General features: G+C 36.6%; 1 long non-coding RNA gene across 1 annotated transcript; it reads right to left on the bottom strand.

Annotated features, from left to right (window-relative positions):
- Positions 1–11,399: 11,399 nt before the first annotated feature.
- On the bottom strand, positions 11,400–12,185 carry LOC140165287 (uncharacterized). The gene is made up of 2 exons (XR_011860665.1): positions 11,981–12,185; positions 11,400–11,684 (listed from the first exon to the last, which is right to left on the bottom strand). It is a non-coding gene; the product is annotated as an uncharacterized lncRNA (long non-coding RNA).
- Between the last annotated feature and the right edge of the window lie 905 nt (positions 12,186–13,090).

The following is a 13,090-nucleotide window of genomic DNA, read 5'->3' on the forward strand; positions in this document are numbered from 1 at the left end:
ATGATCAATAGTCTGATCTGCTTGAGTTCGATCCTTTTAAGAAAAGAAAGAATAGCTGATCATTTATAATGCATAAATGAATAAAGTAATGTAGTTACACAATTTGAAACATTGTGGCCGTTCTATTTTTCAAAGGTCATTTAACTGTTAAATGTAGTGGAATATATCACGCATTGATAGGTAGCAGGTGGAGCAAATTTTGTCAGCAGTTTTGTTGCCGTTTGTTCGCAGTGCCTATTTATCTAAAAAAAAATAAGAAAATTAAAATTAAATTTAAAAAAATTCACAATATTCATTCGTAAAATGGGGACAAAATTCAAAAACATTTCTTGACCCTTCTTCACATAAAAGTGGGGGCAGAAACCAAGATTTGAACAAGTACCATTCGCCATTCAAGGCGCAACCTCTACCGACTGAGCTAACGGGTCAGACAATAGAAGGGCGTAATTTTGAACTGAAGAATATAAAAAAATATGAAGAAATTACAATGTTATAAAAAGATTTACCAAAATGAGTTAGGTATAACGTATGAATCGATTTACAAATTAAGTCCAATGGCACTTTGAGAAAGAATACCTGAAGAAACCCCAAAACATTTGCTGCTCTAGCAACTAACCTAGTGACCTAAAGTATTGGGTCATGTCACGATATTTTTTTCTGATGCATTATGTCCAGGTTGCTCAATTTAACATATACGTATCCTTAATGCTGTTGAGATTTTACAAGGATGGCGCTCTCACATTTCTAAGAATCCAAAAGCGCCATTAGGCGAACGTTTACGGTATTCTGAGTGCTAAGTATTATTTATTTAGGAACAGGTTTTCAAATGAGAAACCATATATCGCCACGTTCTCACATTTTTTAAGTAAAAAAATTGAAGAAGAAAAAGCTTGTTTTCAGAGAATAAATAGATTGAATATCTTTCGTATGAAATGGGAAGGTTTTGTGTAAGAAAATAATGTAACAACAAAGTAATTATATATAAATATAACATATTAATTATTATTGTCTTTCTCATGTGCCCACGGACAAACAAAGTATTTAAACGAATTTAAAAATATGCATAATATTGTATTGTACTAGTGATATAAGAGATGCTTTTGTATTTTGTGTGTGTTGTTTTTATTCTTTCTATCTTTTGTTTATTTTTTCTCAAGTTATTTGTCTTTTGTCCTGTTTAATCTAAAAGCAAAATGAATAAAAAAAAAATAAAATAAAAAAAAAAAAAAAAGGGTGGTCTTAATGGAATTATGGAAACTTTCGGACCTCATTTAAAACTTAAATTGTTGGTCTAAAGTATATAAGAGTATACATATTTAGAATGGCAAAGACTTGGTAAATTCATCTGTGAGGTCTAATTTGGGGCAAAATGCTCATTTTAGAAGGAAAAAAACAGGGTTTTTTTGGCCCAAATTTTTCGGTCAACATAAAATAAAAAGTTGGTCAAAATAAAAAAATAAAAAACGGTTCCAAGATATTCCCCCCAATATTTTTCTTGCCCCCCCCTCCAGTTTACCCCCTCCACTTTTGCGGTAAAAACCCCAAAATCACGTAAATTTCCACTTTTTGCGGCAATTTTGAACCCACCTGAAATTTACTTTGCCCCTAAATGCCCCCCCGAAAAAAATCTTGGTGCCGCCACTGGTCATACTCTATTAATGATATCAAAATGCATTCAAATTCAATGCATTTTGAAATCATTAATAGAGTATGACATGAATACAAAATTATAAATTTTCATATTAAAAACACAAAATATCATGCAATTTTTTTAAATTATTTTTTTAGGTCAACCACGAATGATCCTAGCATTTACAATGATTTAGGTCTAGGTCCAGGGACACTCCAAAACCGAAAGAATAACTTTAAAAATGGGGGGGGGGGGACTATAATCGAACATGGGACTATACTCAGACGAATACGGTAATAAAAAATTCTTTTGGCCCAAGAATTTATTTGTTACATTGACCAAAACAATTTGGCTCAAAAAACAAACAAGTGTTTTTTGGGATTTTCTCCAAAAATTAGCATTTTGGCCAAAATTTTACCTCACAGATGAATTCATCATGTCTTTGCCATTTTAAAAATGTATACTTCTATATTCTTTTTTAGACCAACAATTTAGCAGTTAATATGAGGCCTAAAAGTTTCCATAATTCCAGGGTTAAGACCACCCTTAAAGCTGCATGGAGGGAGGTACTGGGAATTTTCTCTTCAGTTGTGTGTGACCAGACTGTAACACATTGAGGCTCACTACTAGTACTCCAAGTTTTGAGTTGGATTTAGAAGCAAATATGTGCATCCTAGTAAACCACCAAACCACTACACGGTGTAATCTGGGTGTAACATTCCAGGTCTACAATTTCACTGATGAAAATACAAGCTTTCACCTGATACCAAAATCTGTATTGATGGGGGTAAAGTGGTGATTTTGACGAGGCTACATGTACTATCAATGTGGTCAAGCGCATTTAATTATCCACAAAAAACTCCACACAATGTTTATTTACTTGATCCAAACAATCAAGCAGTTCAAAGGGAAAAAATGTGGATTTATAAATTTAATTGATATTATACAAATACATGGTAATATTAAAAACATCAAGACATGAAATTATTTCAGTTTTCTGAGTAACTTATTTGTTCTGTTTGTTTTATTTCAAAATAGTGTATGTATTTCAAAATATAGGATGCAACTAGCCAAGATTAATAGCAAAGCTTTTAGTGTGTAGTCCAAAATTTTTCTTGAAAATCTCAGCCATATTTTTGTTAGAATATTTTAAGTGTAAAACCCAATCAACCAATATTAAAACAAATATTTTGCTGAAATTAGTAGTAGCAGGCCTCAAATTTTACAGAGGCCATCCATGGCCTCAGTTGCCCTTAGACTTGGCGGTGCCTCTTAATTTCAACACATTAAATTCTTCAGTTCCAAAATATTGGCCTTCATGCCCTTTGCTCAATGAGTGCCTTTAAAAATGAGTCCCCTTAAAAATTTGAATTTCAAGGCCTGAGTAATTAATATGTTATATACAGGGGTCAAAATAGGGTGATGTTTTAGATTATTTTATAATTAAATTTGATGCGGGATGATCTCCTCAGCATCTCTAAGACACCTTTTTTTTTATATCAAAATTGGCCAAACCTGGGTAAAAATGTATTTGGGCAGGGGAGGGGTCTGAAAATTGTAATTTAGCATGAAAAAATATAATTCTCTGCCTTATGCTACTGATTTTGGTGTTGTTTTATATTTTATTGATGTCAGAGATTCCATTTATGAAAGTCGCACAAGATTTTTCAGAGGGGGCACTAGGGCAAAATTGTACATGGTATATGAAAGTGCATTAACTCCAAACAAAGTCAACTTTGAAGTGTATCATGTAAAAAGCTCAAAATTCAGCCTTCAGCAGGTACCACCTATGATTATCTGTCAGGGTCAGAAATTCGTCGAGAATCCATTCTCACAAAGATTCTCGTCAACAAAATTGCAAGAATCTAAATGGATTCTCGTAAATATTTCAGTTTATCATATAGAGTTATGGCAAGAATCCACAGATTCTTGCAAAATTCCACTTGGAGAATCCAATTTCTGACTCTGTCTGTATTTAAATCACTAAAACTGGAAAAAGTTGTAAGAGCATGAGCATGTTTAATGCAAAGAGCCCTCATCCACTCACACCCTAATTTTGACGTAAAACATGCCGTTTCCAAGAATACAGATGGTCCAGATCTTATGCAACTTTCAATTTTGGAATCTTTGACACCAAGAACTACGGTAACATCAATAACTATCAATAGAAAAGAGCAAATAATAATTTTCATAGAATGACAATTTTCAGACACCCCCCCCCCCCCACCCAAAGTTTTTTTAGCTGGCACCAACTCTGGGCCAATTTCAACAAAACAAGGTGTTTAAGTGCTAAGGCAGTGGCATAGCGTATATTGTTTTATTGGGGGGGCACATACCATGATTGGGGGACACCAGGTCTGATTGGAGGAGGGGGGCACAAGCCATTTTCGGCAATTTTCCTGTGGGATTTTCTAAAATTTCAGATCGATTGCGTGGACACATGCCCCTATGACGCTACACACTGTGCGAGTGTGCTCAGGAGATCATCCGACTTCAAGATTGAGCCCAATAGAATCTGAAACATCACCATTGTATAGCCCACAACTTAATATTGTGGAAGTTTATTCCATTTTGGGACCGTAAAGCGGGGTGACTTTGGACAGTGGGGTGACTTTGGACACGCATATAGGACAGGGTTGCTTGATTTGAATCACAATTGTTTTTCAAAAAAATCATTGATTTAAATTTAAATCAATGATTTTTTAGAAAAAAAGCATTGATTTAAATTGAGCAACCCTGTCCTATATGCATGTCCAAAGTCACCCCACTGTCCAAAGTCACCCCGCTTTACGGGATGCAATTTTTAATTTTTTCTAAAATCTGGATTGACAAAATTATGTTTTGAAAGAAAAATGGAAGACTACATGTAGTGAATTTTGCTTCAGAAATCTTGAATTCAAACCAAAGAACTAGGACTCCCTATTATACCACCATGTGTATAGCACGGGAAGTCATGGGGGAAAATGGGGTATTTGGGTCCTTATCGACGGTATGCGGAAACAAATGTAAACAATTGGAATCACACAATAACACATTGCGTCGCTCCTTAGATGCACTCAGTGCGTCATGCCATGTTTAGCATCACGCACCTGATTAGTTTTGGTTGTTTTTGCCCCATGTGTGTATAAAGATGGTGGATTGGTGGTCAAGTTGTGGTTCTCTGGTTTTAATTCTGTTGTCAGTGCTGCCAAACTTTTCAATGAAGAACCTCCTTTTGAGATGACCTTGCTGAATGCTGAAGAATTGAGTCCAATGGCTGTATCGCTTATTTACTGTAAAATTGACAGTTCTCATTTCTGTTCTGATTCTGAATTACTAATTTATTTTACATGGAAAATGTCAGAATAAGTGCACACTTGAAATGTCTTGTTAATTATGTGCCTCAGATGGAGCTGCAGTCTGTGGCCCTCACAGAGCTCCAGGCCAGTCCAAAGTTGGACCAAGCACAAAAAATAATGCCACCTCATGTGTTCATATCAGAGGCATATTTTATCAACCTTGATTACTGCAATAATTGTCTAGATTGTCAGTGCCAGTGGTAGTCCAAATTATAGTAATGCATACTTGTAGGTGACAAATACGGTTGTAATGCATCCATCGTCAGGGTACCATGCCTGTTAAATACACAAATTATGAAGAAAGAATCAAGATTAAAAACATTTCCCAGGTTGGGGGTGGCTTTAGGGGTATGAACCCCCGGGGTAAAAGCAGGGGGCGGCTGAAGATGAAGGGGCAGCAAAAAGAATTATTAAAGAAAAAGGGCATGACAGAAGGGGCTGCAAGAAGAATTATTTTTAAAAAAGGGCGGAAAATTATGGAAACTAATGCAACTGTATCTGTTTGGTCGTCAAAAGGGCCACCGGTCGAGGGGTGGTAATGGGGGGGTGTAACACCTGTAATTATTTTTAAAATCTAAAAAAAATATTTTGCTCCTATCCCCCCCAATACTTTTTGTTATTATTGTCCAAGTATCAAATTAGCATTTTAATTTCTCTGTGTGCCATTTATCATGACCGACCGACCCTACTTGAAAGGTCTGTCCGCCCGTAGAACAGGTTTTCTTTTTTCGTCGCCTTAGGGGGCATTTCATAAGTCGTTCGACACAGATGCTTATAATGAAAGACAAAGATAAAGACAATTTATCGCGTCTGACGTCACCTGTCAATCAAACTCGAGCACGGTTTGTTTACAAGTGTCGTGATGATGACTTGCTGAACGCGGATTTATAACCGGGCGTCTTATTGTTAATTTTGCACCTTTCGACATGCAAACCATCTCAAAAGTTAGGTATTTATAGTTGGAAACTTTCTTTGGTGAATACACCATGTCCACAATGCCTAGAAAAGCTGCTTTTTGCCTTGTAAAAGTACGGACTTTTTCGCCATTTGCACAAACCGTTCAAACCCAAGGGAACGTCCATTATATATCAGCCTTATATGGAAGTCACCACTTGACTTCGATTATTCCGTGGTATCAAAAGCCACAAGTACTTGAGTACCATCACCCAGCCACGGTCAGCTGACATTATTTTAGCAGATTTAAAAATAAATAAAAATACATTTATTATAAATGAAAATGAATCATGATATTATGATTAAAAAAAAAAAAAAAAAAAAATACAGGAATTATTAGTAGGCTTACTACAGATTTATCATGTAAAATAATAAACAAAGTCGTCATTTTAATAAATCATGACAAACTTATAAAATAATCATGCTACTATGCTAGCCTACAGTGCCATCTAAATAAATTTTAATTAATTCATGAATGATAAATAAATGAAAGTTACCTGAAGAAATTAACAAAAATAAGAACATAAACAAATAATATATTATACTTAGCTGTACAAATAAACGAAAAGGCCTATAAAAAGAAAAAAAGATAAAGAAAAAATCTGAAATGAATTTAGTGTAGGCCTACTTTTTAATTGTATTAAATTCAAAAAATAAGATAGTGATATTAAATAATAAATAGTAATAATAATATTAGGTCTAGTAATAATAATAAATAATAATGATAATAAAATAATGATTAATATTTATAATAATAATATAATAGTAATAAATAAAAATATATAACAATAATAGATAATATAAATAAATAATAATAAATAGTAGTAATATAATATTTAAAAATAATATTGATTACAAAAAAACAAAAAAAAAACAACAACATTCATCGTGTTTATATCGTGTTATTTTTAATAATATTATCAAACTTATTTCTCCACTGAAAATTGTAAAATAACTGTAAACAATTATAACTAAATATATTATAGGCCTAACTAAATATTAATTGAGTGACAGCCAATCGATCAAAACCCATCATAAACATCCAGGCATCCATTGCCAAGACGGCGTAAGAGGATTAGGTAAATAATAACAAAGAACTAGTATTATAATAATAAAGGACGTTCCCTTGGGTTTGAACGGTTTGTCCATTTGCTGCTATTCCTTTTCTCCGATCAGCACCAGATAGATCGGTCTTCCTTACGCGCTGATTAACCTGTGTAAACCAATCAAGGATCGTAATTGACAGTGACATCAGACGCGATAAATTGCATTTATCTCTGTCTTTAATTATAGTGTCATGTGGTGAGAGTGCATTTGACTCATCTCATCTGCCTTGGATTGATCAGGGAACTTGACCCTACAATGTATACATGCAGGGGTAGCGTTAACCCCGATCGGGGGTGAATGACCCCCTAAATTTAAAAAATATTAATTTTTCACCCTCTATATTTGGAATATGTGCAAGCTCGGGGGTGAACTCTTGACCCTCTACTTTTGGACCTTACTCCTACCCCTGACTACACTGCAAAATATATGTTTCACCCCCGAGATTTAATTTTCACCCCATGTATTTGGATTTTCTGCAAGCTCGGGAGTGAAAAACACGGGAAAACAACCCCCGACTTTGGGGCCTTAATATGCTATCCCTGTATACATGTACTGTTGTTCCCATCCTAAAGAAACAGCTCATAGTGACATGGCCAGAACTATAGTTTAATTTGGTTCACCTCAAGTTCGGAAGTGACGTCAGTGCTTTTTTGCGGGGGTGCCGCAAGTGTGCCGACAAACCGCCTCTGTACGTGTGCGTATACACTTAGCGCATTTAACTTTACGCGCATAATTCAATACTGCTGCGAGCTAAATATGCACGTACGTCACTACAAAACTTGAGGTGACCCAAATTATAGTGGGTTTTACATGTCACCAACGCGCGCAAAGCAGACACCACATGCTGGATGTTGAGATCGGAGGGAACCAAATGGGTCAGAGTTGCATTTCACTACAATTAGTTTTTTATTACTTCTGCTGTCTGAGCTGTGCGCTGAGTGTACACAAGCGTGAACACACAAAAGATAAACAATCACTCTGAGCTCTGATTGGCTGATCAACGCTCTTGACAACAAGACGGTTGACCCATTGGTTGTCGGTGCGACCTTGTCACTTCTATGCGATAGCCGATCACCAGTGCGTACCCGGACCATGGAAGTAATAAAATATTTACTGTAAACTTTTAACCCTTCGTTACTCAAGTAACCGTTTCAAAGTTATGAATACCCAATATTAGAACGATTTTGAGACTTATGAAGCTTCGTAAAGTTGAGTGAAATGGACCTCTGGTCAAGCCTAGGCCGAAATGTAGGTTTTGCGCTGATTCGCTCTTGCGCCACACGCTCGCAATTTGTATGTCGAGTTCCAGTTCCTCGCAGGACATGCAGGAGCCCGAGGGGGTCCGCACACGGCCATGAACTATGAAACAGCCTTCGAGCACGTTAGGACTGGTCCCAGGACTGGTGGATTTTGCAATGTCAGAGAGGGCTGTCACCGAGTCCCCCCTCTGCACTGAACAAGTGCTAGGCCAGTTTCTAAACATAACTATAGCCTATGACCAAATCAAATATGATGATTTAAGCTTACTGAATGCCCCGCTCAACAACATGCATGCATTCCTGCCGGTTCAAATCACACCAAACTGTCTACAAAACTACATCTGAGCCTGTAGCATGAGTTAATAATATTTCAAGATAGAGAATAAGAAACTTACTTCACTTTATCAGTGGTGAATTTCCACCGAAAGTCTTCACATTCAAAACAACCGCTGCTAACTTGTTTTACGTTTACTGCACTGACAAATTCAGTGTTGCTACTGAATTTAGGGATCATGTGCGAGACGCTTTCTGGTATAAATAAAGCAACGCACAGGAATAAATAACAACGCAAATTTTAGAAAGTATTGGTTTATCAAAATATAAAGTTGTGAAAAGGGAATAATTATATTTGGAACGTGATATTAAATCCAAAATAAAATTTTAACACTTTTATGGCAGCAATGCTGATTTTCATAATCCCTTTCTAGAGGTCAGCAGTATTAAATATGGCAACACGTCAGGGAAAACCCCGATCGCCGCATTTCATCGTTCTGTCATGGCGGACGATGGCAATAAAATAGCCTTGCAATTTTGAAAATTAAACACCTTTCTAGGGTGTTGCAACCATACTTTAAGAAAATGGTAGATAGAAGGAAGGTGTATTTAACTAGTTCTGAAATAATATCTGGATGCCACACCCTAGGATTCTTGTCAGTGCATGCTAAAGTTGACCAATTTTCACACACAAAACCAATGGGTGACGTCATCTTCAGAGCAAATTTTCGCGATGAAATTCCCAAATTACCCATAATCCTTTGAGGACACACTACCCCCCCTAACTGGTACATAAATCGTGGAGTGATTTGGTGGTGCGCCCTCATATGACAGTTTTTACAAATTTGACCTCAGATGACCCCTGGCGACCCCAAAATGACCTTCCAAAAATTTGGCTCTAAATGTTGACTGTACCCACCAAGTTTCATGCCCATACGACAGTTTTTAGTAATTTGACCTCAGATGACCCCTGGGTGACCTTGGATGACCCCAAAATGATCTAAACTTATAACTCTAGGGTACATGCCACAAAATAGCTTTCCATAGACTTTACGTGCAAAATAGGGGTCACGTTTTAGGCTATAAGTCGAGTTACGTCTTACTTTGAAATATATATTTGATATCATCTTAATCAGAACAAAATTCTGCATAACATATCTGAAAATGACACCATATTTTAGGTCTACTTTTTGAGAAAAATAGCGCTATATAAAAAGGCCCGATTTTCCCGTGTTTACGTCCGACTGCTAACCACGTTTTGACCTCGTGTGTTCATGCGCTCATCATCGTAAACATCACTCAAATTTTCGCGTTTTCTGTTCAAATTAGTAGAGATCACATTCACAAGTTCTAGCAAAACACGATTTGCAACACTAAAATTGTTAATATTGTACCGATTTTGCACATTTTTTATGCAAAGTTGGGACTATAGTCGTGATAAACTTTTACCGGAAACCGCTTCACAGGCGGATTTAGTGGCATGCACCCTTGAAGAGGCTAAAACATCGTTTTTAGGCCTTGAAAATGATTTAGTTATCTTTTTCACTACATTTTTAATAAATTGTAAGAAATTTTGGGTTATTTTCTTTCATACTTTAGACAGGATGTCGATTTCAAGCACAAGCATGATAGCCGACAATTGCCATTTTTCGTCATTTTGATGCACATGAATGCACAATGGTTGCTGATTTGCTATTTTCATGAAGATATTAATTGATGTTAAGAGTAAACGTTCTTTGAACATCTTTTACAAGTGCATAACTTCAAAATTAAAACATTCTCAGTACCTGCAGAATATTTAAAAAGACAAGAAATGTCAATCAAGTAGGCCTACCCCCCCCCCCTCCAGCGTCACTTTTAACCCGTTTTGTCCAAAAAGCAAATGCAATGAATGGCTATTTGAAATTAAATATCAATATAAATTAAACCTTGAATGTTATAACAATTTAAAATACAGGACAGTGGTATAAATAAAGCAAACTAGAAACTTAAATATCTTAAATCTGAATTTTTATGTAATTTTAATAAAATTGAAGGCCAAAACTTGAGTTTAAATGACAAAAAAAATGGTTAAAAAATAACAATGAAATTGAAAAACTTCTTTGTAATTTAAACACCAATAAACAATGTTTTCAATATTTTGAAACTCTTCTTTATTCATATCAAAAGGTTTCAAACTTCTACCAAAATCGGAACTTTTATTAAATTGAAAATAAAAGCAGTCCTATCGCGGCAAACGCACATACAGCGAAAAACCTGGCGGCGTCCATGAATGAGAAAGAAAAAGAACAAAATCTTTTCTTCGCGTGCATTTTAAATAGATAAAGACGCGCGGAAAACGCATGGAATTGCTCCTTAAAGGGTACATGCCACAAAATAGCTTTCCATAGACTTTACGTGCAAAATAGGGGTCACGTTTTAGGCTATAAGTCGAGTTACGTCTTACTTTGAAATATATATTTGATATCATCTTAATCAGAACAAAATTCTGCATAACATATCTGAAAATGACACCATATTTTAGGTCTACTTTTTGAGAAAAATAGCGCTATATAAAAGACCTGATTTTCCCGTGTTTACGTCCGACTGCTAACCACGTTTTGACCTCGTGTGTTCATGCGCTCATCATCGTAAACATCACTCAAATTTTCGCGTTTTCTGTTCAAATTAGTAGAGATCACATTCACAAGTTCTAGCAAAACACGATTTGCAACACTAAAATTGTTAATATTGTACCGATTTTGCACATTTTTTATGCAAAGTTGGGACTATAGTCGTGATAAACTTTTACCGGAAACCGCTTCACAGGCGGATTTAGTGGCATGCACCCTCTAAATGTTGACTGTACCCACCAAGTTTCATGCCCATATATGAGTTTTTACTAATTTGACCTCAGATGACCCGTGGTGACCTTGGATGACCCCAAAATGACCTTCAAAAATGTTGTTTTAAATGTTGACTGTACCTACCAAGTTTCATGCCCATACGACACTTTTTAGTAATTTGACCTCAGATGACCCCTGGGAGCGGACCCCGGTGTCAGATGACTTTAAAACGAACATATAAACATCTTCTTGACAGGACAGAACTACACCCACCCACCGAGTTTGAGCCCCGTACGACCTAGTTTCATGCCCATATGACAGTTTTTAGTCATTTTACCTCAAATGACCCCTGGGAGGGGGCCGCTGGGGTCGGATGACTTAACGAACATGAACATCTTCTTGCCAGGACAGAACTACACCCACCCACCGAGTTTGAGTCCCGTAGGACCTAGTTTCATGCCCATATGGCAGTTTTAGTCATTTGACCTCAAATGACCCCTTGAGGGGGCCCTGGGGTCGGATGACTTAACGAACATAAACTTCTTCTTGCCAGGACAGAACTACACCCACCCACCGAGTTTGAGCCCTTACGACCTACGACGGCCTCACATTAGCAGTCACAGACAAAACCTAAATCTACAGAATATATCCATTACTCGTCTCGAAAGAGCTCAAAATAAATAACTTAGAAAATTTTCTTGATGTCCTTTAACATGTTTCCACAGTTAACCATCGTTAGCCATGGATATCTATGCTGTAGAACTGACCGGTGACTAAGTCCGATTTATTGGGACGTTTATCGACCATCAACGAGTAATGCAACACACATATTTTTCCCGTATACGTCCTCTCAGAGCGTGTATGCGGACGTGTTCATCTTTATCATAATCCCGTGACCCGTCCTTTAATTTTTATTTATTTTTCCTTCTTTCTGTATTATCATGTCCACTGGTCTCTGGCTCGCAAGTCGCGAGGCTCTGCGACGTTTACGCGCGCATTGGCGTAGTGCGCATTACGCTCTCGCGCCGACGCGCTGCCTGCCAGCTGCAGTGACGCGCAGGCTGGTAACTGATTTTCACAACAAAAACCCCGTTTTTACCCATATTTTCACTGTTTTTGCAGCCAATTCTTGACCGATTTCAACCAAATAAAGCCGAGGCAATTTCCCGTATATTCCTCGATCTCCCGTATGAATTTGGCGACATGTGGATCGAAACTGACGGAGCCTTTTACATAAACCACATACATACATACATACACACACACAACATTAGCCTATTTATAGTAAGACTAGCGGGATACCCGCGCTTCGCGCGGGTCCCCGCTAGATGAGTAAATGGGGGCGTTCACTATAACAGGAAGAATTACTGAACAGGTAATCATTGACGGTATATTTTATTTATATAAATCTGTCTCTTCTTACATTTCCTTTTTTGCTTTCTTTTCAGTTTCTTCTACATATAGGGCTATTTTGTTCCCATTAATTTTTTTTTTACTGCTTAGCTTGTGATTTTCCGTTTCCATGTTATTTATTTATTTAACCCCGTTCCCATTGTTTTCTAATTCTGTTCTTTTTCACATTTCCCTTTAGCTTCTTTTTTTATTTGCTGCTTGTGATTTCCCGTTGTCCATGTTTTTTATTTAATTCTATTCTCATTATTTTAGCTTCTTTTTTTCTTACATTTCTTGATTAGTTTCTTTCCT

This window comes from Amphiura filiformis, chromosome 12 (genome assembly GCF_039555335.1).
Source record: "Amphiura filiformis chromosome 12, Afil_fr2py, whole genome shotgun sequence".
NCBI lineage: Eukaryota > Metazoa > Echinodermata > Ophiuroidea > Amphilepidida > Amphiuridae > Amphiura > Amphiura filiformis.